The sequence below is a fragment of the Aquarana catesbeiana genome, linkage group LG06 (assembly GCF_042186555.1).
Source record: "Aquarana catesbeiana isolate 2022-GZ linkage group LG06, ASM4218655v1, whole genome shotgun sequence".
Lineage (NCBI taxonomy): Eukaryota > Metazoa > Chordata > Amphibia > Anura > Ranidae > Aquarana > Aquarana catesbeiana.
In genome coordinates this window covers 18755439-18767598 of record NC_133329.1, presented here as the reverse complement: position 1 = coordinate 18767598, position 12160 = coordinate 18755439, and the positions used below count along the sequence as shown (strand labels likewise).

General features: G+C 45.4%; 2 protein-coding genes across 3 annotated transcripts in view; one reads left to right on the top strand and one right to left on the bottom strand.

Annotated features, from left to right (window-relative positions):
• LOC141148205 (guanylate-binding protein 1-like) overlaps positions 1-10011 on the bottom strand; it is a 65346-nt gene extending 55335 nt beyond the window's left edge. For both annotated transcript variants that reach the window (XR_012245183.1, XM_073635425.1), the window contains exon 1: positions 9757-10011. The gene's annotated coding sequence lies outside the window, so the exon portion shown is untranslated. The remainder of the gene's footprint in view (positions 1-9756) is intronic.
• The window catches only part of LOC141148207 (uncharacterized), a 186511-nt gene that overhangs the window by 116730 nt on the left and 57621 nt on the right, over positions 1-12160 (top strand). The window lies entirely within an intron of this gene.

The window sequence follows — 12160 nt, the reverse complement described above, 5'->3', positions numbered from 1 at the left end:
GGCGCAGACTGGTGTCACTGATGGGCCGAGACTGGCGTCACTGATGGGCACTGCATTGTAATCAGGGCACTGATGAGGTGGCAGCACAGATTGGCCTCACTGATGGGCACAGATTGGCCTCACTGATGGGCACAGACTGGTGTCACTGATGGGCACAGACTGGCGTCACTGATGGGCACAGACTGGTGTCACTGATGGGCACAGACTGGCATCACTGATGGGCACTGCATTGTAATCAGGGAACTGATGAGGTGGCACTGAAAGGCAGCACAGATTGGCCTCACTGATGGGGAGGATAGGATGGGAGGATGGGCACAGGCTGGTGTCACTGATGGACACAGACTGGCGTCACTGATGGGCGCAGACTGGTGTCACTGATGGGCACAGACTGGCGTCACTGATGGGCACTTCATTGTAATCAGGGCACTGATGAGGTGGCACTGAAAGGCAGCACAGATTGGCCTCACTGATAGACACAGACTGGTGTCACTGATGGGCACAGACTGGCGTCACTGATGGGCACAGACTGGTGTCACTGATGGGCAGAGACTGGCGTCACTGATGGGCACTGCATTGTAATCAGGGCACTGATGAGGTGGCAGCACAGATTGGCCTCACTGATGGGCACAGACTGTTGTCACTGATGGGCACTGCATTGTAATCAGGGCACTGATGAGGTGGCACTGAAAGGCAGCACAGATTGGCCTCACTGATGGGCACAGACTGGTGTCACTGATGGGCACTGCATTGTAATCAGGGCACTGATGAGGTGGCACTGAATGGCAGCACAGATTGGGCACAGACTGGTGTCACTGATGGGCACAGACTGGTGTCACTGATGGGCAGAGACTGGCGTCACTGATGGGCACTACATTGTAATCAGGGCACTGATGAAGTGGCACTGAAAGGCAGCACAGATTGGCCTCACTGATGGGCACAGACTGGTGTCACTGATGGGCACAGACTGGCGTCACTGATGGGCACATATTGGTGTCAATGATGGGCAGAGACTGGCGTCACTGATAAGCACTGCATTGTAATCAGGGCACTGATGAGGTGGCACTGAAAGGCAGCACAGATTGGCCTCACTGATGGGCACAGACTGGTGTCACTGATGGGCACAGACTGGTGTCACTGATGGGAAGAGACTGGCGTAACCGATGGGCAGTGCAATGTAATCAGGGCACTGATGAGGTGGCACTGAAAGGCAGGACAGATTGGCCTCACTGATGGGCACAGACTGGTGTCACTGATGGACACAGATTGGCGTCACTGATGGGCACAGACTGGTGTCACTGATGGGCAGAGACTGGCATCACTGATGGGCACTGCATTGTAATCAGGGCACTGATGAGGTGGCACTGAAAGGCAGCACAGATTGGCCTTACTGATGGGCACAGACTGGTGTCACTAATGGGCACTGCATTGTAATCAGGGCACTGATGAGGTGGCACTGAAAGGCAGCACAGATTGGCCTCACTGATGTGCACAGACTGGTGTCACTAATGGGCACTGCATTGTAATCAGGGCACTGATGAGGTGGCACTGAAAGGCAGCACAGATTGGCCTCACTGATGGGCACAGACTGGTGTCACTGATGGGCACAGACTGGCATCACTGATGGGCACAGACTAGTGTCACTGATGGGCAGAGACTGGCGTCACTGTTAGGCACTGCATTGTAATCAGGGCACTGATGAGGTGGCACTGAAAGGCAGCACAGATTGGCCTCACTGATGGGCACAGACTGGTGTCACTGATGGGCACAGACTGGCGTCGCTGATGGGCGCAGACTGGTGTCACTGATGGGCAGAGACTGGCGTCACTGATGGGCACTGCATTGTAATCAGGGCACTGATGAGGTGGCAGCACAGATTGGCCTCACTGATGGGCACAGATTGACCTCACTGATGGGCACAGACTGGTGTCACTGATGGGCACAGACTGGCGTCACTGATGGGCACAGACTGGTGTCACTGATGGGCACAGACTGGCATCACTGATGGGCACTGCATTGTAATCAGGGAACTGATGAGGTGGCACTGAAAGGCAGCACAGATTGGCCTCACTGATGGGCACAGACTGGTGTCACTGATGGGCAAAGAGTGGCCTCACTGATGGGCACAGACTGGTGTCACTGATGGGCAGAGACTAGCATCACTGATGGGCACTGCATTGTAATCAGGGCACTGATGAGGTGGCACTGAAAGGCAGCACAGATTGGCCTCACTGATGGGCACAGACTGGTGTTACTGATGGGCACAGACTGGCGTCACTGATGGGCGCAGACTGGTGTCATTGATGGGCAGAGACTGGCGTCACTGATGGGCACTGCATTGTAATCAGGGCACTGATGAGGTGGCAGCACAGATTGGCCTCACTGATGGGCACAGATTGGCCTCACTGATGGGCACAGACTGGTGTCACTGATGGGCACAGACTGGCGTCACTGATGGGCACAGACTGGTGTCACTGATGGGCACAGACTGGTGTCACTGATGGGCACTGCATTGTAATCAGGGAACTGATGAGGTGGCACTGAAAGGCAGCACAGATTGGCCTCACTGATGGGCACAGACTGGTGTCACTGATGGGCAAAGAGTGGCCTCACTGATGGGCACAGACTGGTGTCACTGATGGGCAGAGACTACCGTCACTGATGGGCACTGCATTGTAATCAGGGCACTGATGAGGTGGCACTGAAAGGCAGCACAGATTGGCCTTACTGATGGGCACAGACTGGCGTCACTGATGGGCACAGACTGGTGTCACTGATGGGCAGAGACTGGCATCACTGATGGGCACTGCATTGTAATCAGGGCACTGAGGTGGCAGCACAGATTGGCCTCACTGATGGGCACAGACTGGTGTCATTGATGGGCATAGACTGGCATCACTGATGGGCACTGCATTGTAATCAGGGCACAGATGAGGTGGCACTGAAAGGCAGCACAGATTGGCCTCACTGATGGGCACAGACTGGTGTCACTAATGGGCACTGTATTTTAATCATGGCACTGATGAGGTGGCACTGAAAGGCAGCACAGATTGGCCTCACTGATGGGCACAGACTGGCGTCACTAATGGGCACTGCATTGTAATCAGGGCACTGATGACGTGGCACTGAAAGGCAGCACAGATTGGCCTCACTGATGGGCACAGACTGGTGTCACTGATGGGCACAGACTGGCATCACTGATGGGCACAGTCTAGTGTCACTGATGGGCAGAGACTGGCGTCACTGATGGGCAGAGACTGGCGTCACTGATGGGCACTGCACTGTAATCAGGGCACTGATGAGGTGGCACTGAAAGGCAGCACAGATTGGCCTCACTGATGGGCACAGACTGGTGTCACTGATGGGCACAGACTGGCATCACTGATGGGCGCAGACTGGTGTCACTGATGGGCAGAGACTGGCGTCACTGATGGGCACTGCATTGTAATCAGGTCACTGATGAGGTGGCAGCACAGATTGGCCTCACTGATGAGCACAGATTGGCCTCACTGATGGGCACAGATTGGCCTCACTGATGAGCACAGACTGGCGTCACTGATGGTCACAGACTGGCGTCACTGATGGGCACAGACTGGTGTCACTGATGGACACAGACTGGCGTAACTGATGGGCACTGCATTGTAATTAGGGCACTGATGAGGTGGCACTTTTAAGGCAGCACAGATTGGCCTCACTGATGGGCACAGACTGGTGTCACTGATGGGCACAGAGTGGCCTCACTGATGGGCACAGACTGGTGTCACTGATGGGCAGAGACTGGCATCACTGATTGGCACTGCATTGTAATCAGGGCACTGATGAGGTGGCACTGAAAGGCAGCACAGATTGGCCTCACTGATGGGCACAGACTGGCGTCACTGATGGGCACAGACTGGCGTCACTGATGGGCACAGCATTGTAATCAGGGCACTGATGATTACCTTTTCACATCTTCCCTGTGAGGAGACGCAGGTGATTTTACTCTCCTCACTTCACACTCTGTCTCTCTGTCAGTGTGAGGTGAGGATAGCTGATAAACGGCACTTCTGTATTTACATTTCAATCAGCTGTGATTGAACACAACCGTTCACACGGGCAAAAGAACTGCGGCCGCTCTTTGCCGAGATCGCGGTCGCGCCGCGTCCCAGGAACATCGTGGCTAAGCTGGGCGATGACATATGACGTCATCCCAGAATGAGAGCCGCATCACTCCGCTGTCATTTGGCGGTGGGCGGGCGGCAAGTAGTTAAGCAGGGTGACTGGTCTCGTCTCCGCCCCCTCCTGTAGTTCTCTGCAGGCAGCCTGTAGTGGGTGGAGCCTTCTGGGTCCCTCCCACGACTCTGCTCACTGCATGAATTATAAGCAGCACAGGGATTATGTCACTGCTACTTTTAGAAGGAAATAGCTGGGTTTTAAAGACATTTGGTGCACACCACGGCTATTTATTTAGGATGTGATTACTGAAAAATATATTTATAAATAAAAGTTTTCATGCCTAGATTTCAGATTTGAGCTTCCAAAAAAATGTTTCCCCCATATCAGACTGTAGACCCTCATCGCCATGTGTTGGCGAGAAACCGAGGTGACAAATATACAGCTTTCACAGGGCTTAAAAAAAGGCAAAGAGGATAATGGATTCTGAAGCATTAGAGTCATGAAATGAAGGTTGCTATAAAGTTACAATGTTACATGATGATGAAGGCTTTTAGATACTGGAAGATCCGCTTTAAGAAAAATTGTAAAATAAGCTGCTTTCATATTGCAGTGCAGCCGCATGCACAGTGCAGCGCTTCTAAAATGCAGTATACGTTTTAAAAAATATGCTAGGGCATTTGAAATGCATTGCATTGCATCGGCGGGAATAGCCGGTTGTTAAGGACGTTGTCTGGTGCTGACTCCTTAACAACTGGCTATTCATTGGTTGCTAAGGACACGGCAGTTGGCTTCTGAGGAACTGGAACGTGCCAGCGTCCTTATCAACCAGTGTTGTCTCGCCCTCATTGCTCAGCATGCTTCAGCTCTTCTTGTGCAGGAGCAATGCTACCACCGGAAGGAGAGGGATGTGAGGAGACAGTGGGCGGGGCAGCTTGGAGCGGAATGTGAGGGGAGGAGAGGGGGGGGCAACCGGACTGGAGGAGCTGGATGGCAAGATCGCAGAACTCTCATGCTATCCTGGTGGGGGAGGAGGGGAGTGCAGGGGAATTATTTACCTATCAGCTGGATGTTAAGGAAGCCGGCATGTGTCGGTTCTTTGACCACTTCAATACCGAGCACTTTCCACCCTTCCTGCCCAGACCAATTTTCAGCGCTTTCGCTTTTTAAATGACAATTGCGCGGTCATACAACACTGTACACAAACAACATTTTTATCATTTTGTTCCCAGAAATAGAGATTTCTTTTGGTGGTATTTGATCACCTCTGCGGTTTTTATTTTTTGCTAAACAAATAAAAAACAAAGACCGAAATTGTTTTGAAAAAAACGTTTTTTTGGTTTCTGTTATAAAATATTGTAAATAAATATGTTTTCTCCTTCACTGATGGGCACTGATAAGGCGGCACTGATGAGGTGGCACCAATGAGGTGGCACTGATGATGGGCACTAATATGCAGCACTGATCAGCATTAATATGAGTGCCCATAAGTGCCATCTAGGTGGCACTGATGGGCACTGAAAGGCCGCACTGATGGGTACTTATATGTGGCACTGATAGGCGGCACTGATGGGCACTGATTGGCATCTACAATGAGCACTGTTTGGCATCATTTATGGACATTAATTAGCATCCCCGGTGGTCATGGGTGGGCATCATTGGTGGGCATACCTGGTGGGCATGGGTGGGCATTAGGGTTGCCACATCATCCCTTTAATCCAGGACACATATTAATTACACAGGTTCTGTGGCTGATTAAGGTGGTAATTAAACTCACTTGGTCTGCATTAAATCAGCCTCAGAACCTGTGTAATTAATGTGTGTCCTGGATTAAAGGGATGATGTGGCAATCCTAGTGGGCATACCTGGTGGTCATGGGTGATTGGGCACAGTTGATCACGTGGTAAGGACCATCCGTCAAAGGCTCTTTACCTAGATCGAAGTTGTGGTGTTTCAGACTGACACACCAACACCAACAATCGCCGCTTAATCCTGCTGGATGTAATATGACACCCAGTCAGGATAATGAAACCACTTCCCGGACGTCTTTCTGTTATATGGTTGGCTGGAAGTGGTTAAAGTGATATTTAAAGTGAAGTTCCGTCGAAAAAAAAAAAAAATCAAAGTCAGCAGCTACAAACACTGCAGCTGCTGACTATTAATATAAGGACACTTACCTGTCCTGGGCGCCCGCGATGTCCTCACCCGAAGCCGACCCATCCTTCGGCTCTCGGGTTCAGGTGCCGGGATCTTCAGTAAGGGAATCAGGAAGTGAAGCCTTGAGGCTTCACAGCCTGGTTCCCTACTGCGCATGCACGTCCTCACTGGTCCCTGCTGTCTTCTGGGACCTGTGTGTCTCCGAGAAGACAGCGGGGGGGACGGAGGATGGGCCGGACATGGCATAGATACCCACAGAATCTGTGGCGATCTATCTCAGGAAGTGGAATCAAATACCTGTATTATACAGGTATCTGCCCCCCCCCCCCCGAAAGATGCCAAATGTGACACCGGAGGGGGGAGGGAATCCGAAAAGCGGAAGTTCCTTTTTTGGGTGGAACTCCGCTTTATGGCTTTTTTAAGAAAAGTAACAAACATGTTATACTTACTTGCTCAGTTGCAGTGGTTTTGCACAGAGCAGCACGGATCCTCCTCTTCTCGTTCCCCCGCCGGCGCTCCTGGCCCCTCCCTCCTGCTGAATGCCCCCCCACAGCAAGCAGCTTGCAATGGGGGCACCCAAGCAGGCTCATTCCCATTAACAGACAGAGCTGTGGCTCTGCCCTGCCCCCTATCTCTCCTCATTGGCTCATTGCCCGTTATTAACAGAAGCAGGAGCCAATGGCTCCCACTGCTCTCTCAGCTAATGAGGAGGGAGAGTGCACAGAATACATGAAGGTAAAACAATGTGAGACTTAGAACCACTTTAACAATCAGCTATTCACTGGTTCTTAAAGGAGTTGTAAAGTCAGAAGGTGCATTCTATGCATTAAGATAAAAAAGTCTTCTGTGTGCAGACCCCCTTACATTTGCCTGAGCACCCTCTATATCATCAGCGATGTCCACAAGTGTTTTAGCCACCTGGGACTCTCCCTCCTAATTGGATGAGACACAGAAGCGGCGCCATTGGCTCCCGCTGCTCTGAAAGTCAGTTAGCCAATCAGATGAGAGAGAGGGTGGCGGGGCCGAACCGCAGCTCCGTGTCTGGACACAGGGGGCTGTGACTCGGCTCGGGTGCCCCCATAGCAAGCTGCTTGTTGTGGATGGCACTCAACAGGAGGGGAGGGACCAGGACCAGCGAAGAGGGACCCGAGAAGAGGGGGACCCGGGAGTGCTCTGTGCAAATCAATTACACAGAGTAGGTAAGTATAACATGTTTGTTATTTTAATAGAAAAAAAAAACAAGACTTTACAATCACTTTAAGGACACTGGCGGGCACTCACAACCAGCATACTTTTGACCCAAAAAAACGCACCTGAAAATAAACCCTGAGTGCGTTTTTAGTGCATTTCCCATCAAATTCAATGGAAGATGCATCTTTGGTGCACTTTTCAAAAACCTAAGATGTAGCTTGCAGAACTTTTCAAACCACAACAGCAAAAGCACATTAGTGGTTGAGCAAGGGGTCTTAAGATTTCATACAAATCAAAAGATATATATCTTTTAAAATAATATATATATATATATATATATATATATATATATATATATATATATAAAAGAATATACAGTGGGGGCAGAAAGTGTTCAGACCCCTTAAATTTTTCACTCTTTGTTATATTGCAGCCATTTGCTAAAATCATTTAAGTTGATTTTTTTCCTCATTAATGTACACACAGCACCCCAGATTGACAGAAAAACACAGAATTGTTGACATTTTTGCAGATTTATTAAAAAAGAAAAACTGAACTATCACATGGTCCTAAGTATTCAGACCCTTTGCTCAGTATTTAGTAGAAGCTCCTTTTGATATAATACAGCCATGAGTCTTTTTGGGAAAGATGCAACAAGTTTTTCACACCTGGGTTTGGGGATCCTCTGCCATTCCTCCTTGCAGATCCTCTCCAGTTCTGTCAGGTTGGATGGTAAACGCTGGTGGACGGTCATATTGAGGTCTCTCCAGAGATGCTCAATTGGGTTTAAGTCAGGGCTCTGGCTGGGCCATTCAAGAACAGTCACGGAGTTGTTGTGAAGCCACTCCTTCGTTATTTTAGCTGTGTGCTTAGGGTCATTGTCTTGTTGGAAGGTAAACCTTCGGCCCAGTCTGAGGTCCTGAGCACTCTGGAGAAGGTTTTCATCCAGGATATCCCTGTGCTTGGCCGCATTCATCTTTCCCTCAATTGCAACCAGTCGTCCTGTCCCTGCAGCTGAAAAACATCCCCACAGCATGATGCTGCCACCACCGTGCTTCACTGTTGGGACTGTATTGGACAGGTGATGAGCAGTGCCTGGTTTTCTCCACACATACCGCTTAGAATTAAGGCCAAAAAGTTCTATCTTGGTCTCATCAGACCAGAGAATCTTATTTCTCACCATCTTGGAGTCCTTCAGGTGTTTTTTTAGCAAACTCCATGCGGTCTTTATGTGTCTTGCGCTGAGGAGAGACTTCGGTCGGGCCACTCTGCCGACTGGTGAAGGGTTGCAGTGGTGGTTGACTTTCTACAACTTTCTCCCATCTCCTGACTGCATCTCTGGAGCTCAGCCACAGTGATCTTTGGGTTCTTCTTTACCTCTCTCACCAAGGCTCTTCTCCCCCGATAGCTCAGTTTGGCCGGACGGCCAGCTCTAGGAAGGGTTCTGGTCGTCCCAAATGTCTTCCATTTAAGGATTATGGAGGCCACTGTGCTCTTAGGAACCTTAAGTGCAGCAGAAATTTTTTTGTAACCTTTGCCAGATCTGTGCCTTGCCGCAATTCTGTCTCTGAGCTCTTCAGGCAGTTCCTTTGACCTCATGATTCTCATTTGCTCTGACATGCACTGTGAGCTGTAAGGTCTTATATAGACAGGTGTGTGGCTTTCCTAATCAAGTCCACTCAGTATAATCAAACACAGCTGGACTCAAATGAAGGTGTAGAACCATCTCAAGGATGATCAGAAGAAATGGACAGCACCTGAGTTAAATATATGAGTGTCACAGCAAAGGGTCTGAATACTTAGGACCATGTGATATTTCAGTTTTTCTTTTTTAATAAATCTGCAAAAATGTCAACAATTCTGTGTTTTTCTGTCAATATGGGGTGCTGTGTGTACAATATGGGGTGCTGTGTGTACATTAATGAGGAAAAAATGAACTTAAATGATTTTAGCAAATGGCTGCAATATAACAAAGAGTGAAAAATTTAAGGGGGTCTGAATACTTTCCGCCCCCACTGTATATAGCTATATATATATATATATATATATATATATACACACATACACATAAATAAAAAATAAATAAACAAATAAGTAAAATGTACTTTTTAAAAATACTTTTAACTGTCATAAATACTGTAATATGGAATTATTGCAAAATCATATTAAAAAAGATATAAAAAATATTGATATTGAAAAATAACTGACAACAATATGGCTCATTCCCCTCCTATGACAGGTGGTCTGGGGGGTACTTACATCAATTCAGGGGAGTCTCTCTTGAGCATCTGTTGGACTGCAGACTATGTCTTTGGCTTTACAGTGATCTGCTTTTCTTCTTGTAGGTCTGTGAGAGGTGTCCCTCTGCCTCATACCTCATAGATCTGACTTTACCTCTTCTGTGCTCCAAGGTGGTCACATTTTCCTAGGCTACATCTGCATTGCTCAGAGCTGATTTTCCCATCTGAAACATTTTAAGTGACCTTTCTCAGAAACTGAAATGAAAGTGGAAGTAGAGAACGCATTCCTTGCCCAGAGAGAACCGCGCCTGGTGTGACTATCCCTAGAAAAACAATTATACCTCTCTTATTGACAAGGTGCCAAAAGTCATAATCCAGTTTTGCTTTGAACCCTTTAAATATTAAACTAAATTTAAAAAAAAAATATTATTCCAGATAACATGGGGAAGTTTGGAATTTCTGTAACATTGTTAGGATTAAAATTTTATTCTATTTTATTTATATCTAAACTCCAGGCAGATTTAATATAATTCAGTTCTGTTATCATTAATAAATCATAAAATGTAATTAATCTAATATTAAATAATCTATTATTATTTAATTTATTTCATGATAATAATCATGAAATTATATATATCTATATATATAGATATCTATATATATATATATCTATATATATATATAGACATCTATATATATAGATATATCTATATAGATAGCTATATATATATATATATATATATATATATATATATATATATATATATATATATATATATAGATATATATATAGATATATCTATATATATATAGACATATCTATATATATATCTATATATATATCTATATAGATATAGATATATATATCTATATCTATATAGATATATATATAGATAGATATATAGATATCTATATATCTATCTATATAGATATATATAGATATATATATATATATATATAGATATATATATAGATATATATATAGATATGTCGATATATATATATATATATATATATAGATATATATATCTATGTATATATATATCTATATAGATATATATATATAGACATATATATATATAGATATATATATATATATAGATATATATATATCTATATATATGTATATATATATAGATATATATATATCTATATATATATATATATATATATATATATATATATATATATATATATATATATATATATATATATATATATATATATATATATATATCTATAAAGTTTTAGGCAGGAGTGAAAAAATGCTGTAAATTATGAATGCTTTCAGAAATAGAAATGTTAATAGTTTATTTTTTTAAATATTACATATAAATATTATGGATTTATTTATTTTATACATATGCAAAGGCCATGGCCTAGCAGTCATGATCCTGTGTACCTTAAAGTGGTAGTGTCAGTTTGTGGATAGTTTATCTTTGGCAATTAAAGTGTTAAAGTCAGTAAACACAAAGGTCCTGTATCAGACAATTAGTCTCTGAACAGAACAGAATGTTGGCTAAATACAGGAAGCATTGTTTCTTTTTCTTTTTTGCTTGCATTGTACTAAGAGCCCACCCCCTGAGACTAGGTTCTCCTTGCTTGGCAGATTTAAAGGAAGCCTGCAATAAGTACATATGGTGCATTGCTGACCTTTCCCTCTGAAAATTCTACTTTAATAAAATGTCTTCAAAAGTTATTTTTTAGAAAGAAGGCAACAGTGGTTGCCCACAACACACTGGTCCACCTATGTCCACTGGGAAACTGACAGTTCCAAGACTGATAATATCTGACATAACATTACTATCAGATACATTATTATAGGGGAAAAAAAATATATATATATATAAGCAAGCAAGCAAGAGAGAGAGAGAGAGATAGATAGAGACAGAGAGAGACAGAGAGACAGTGAGTGAGACAAAGAGAGAGAGACAGAGAGAGAGAGAGACAGAGAGACAGAGAGAGAGAGAGAGACACACACAGAGACAGAGAAAGACAGAGAGAGAGACAGAGAGCGAGAGACATACACACACACACAGAAAGACAGAGAGAGGGACGGGGAGAGAGAGAGAGAGAGAGAGAGAGAGAGAGAGAGAGAGAGAGAGAGAGAAAAAGAGAAAGACAGAGAGAGAGAGAGAGAGAGAGAGAAAGAGAAAGACAGAGAGAGAGAGACAGAGAGAGAGAGACAGAGAGAGAGAGAGACAGAGACAGAGCGAGAGATAGAGACAGAGAGAGACAGAGAGAGAGACATAGTGAGACAGAGGGAGAGAAAGAGAGAGAGACAGACAGAGAAAGACAGAGAGGTTACTACCCTACAGTATGGAACCAAGGCCTCATAACACCCATCCATAAGAGTGGAGACCAGTATGATCCAGCCAACTACAGAGGGATATGTGTCAGCAACACACTAGGGAAACTATTCA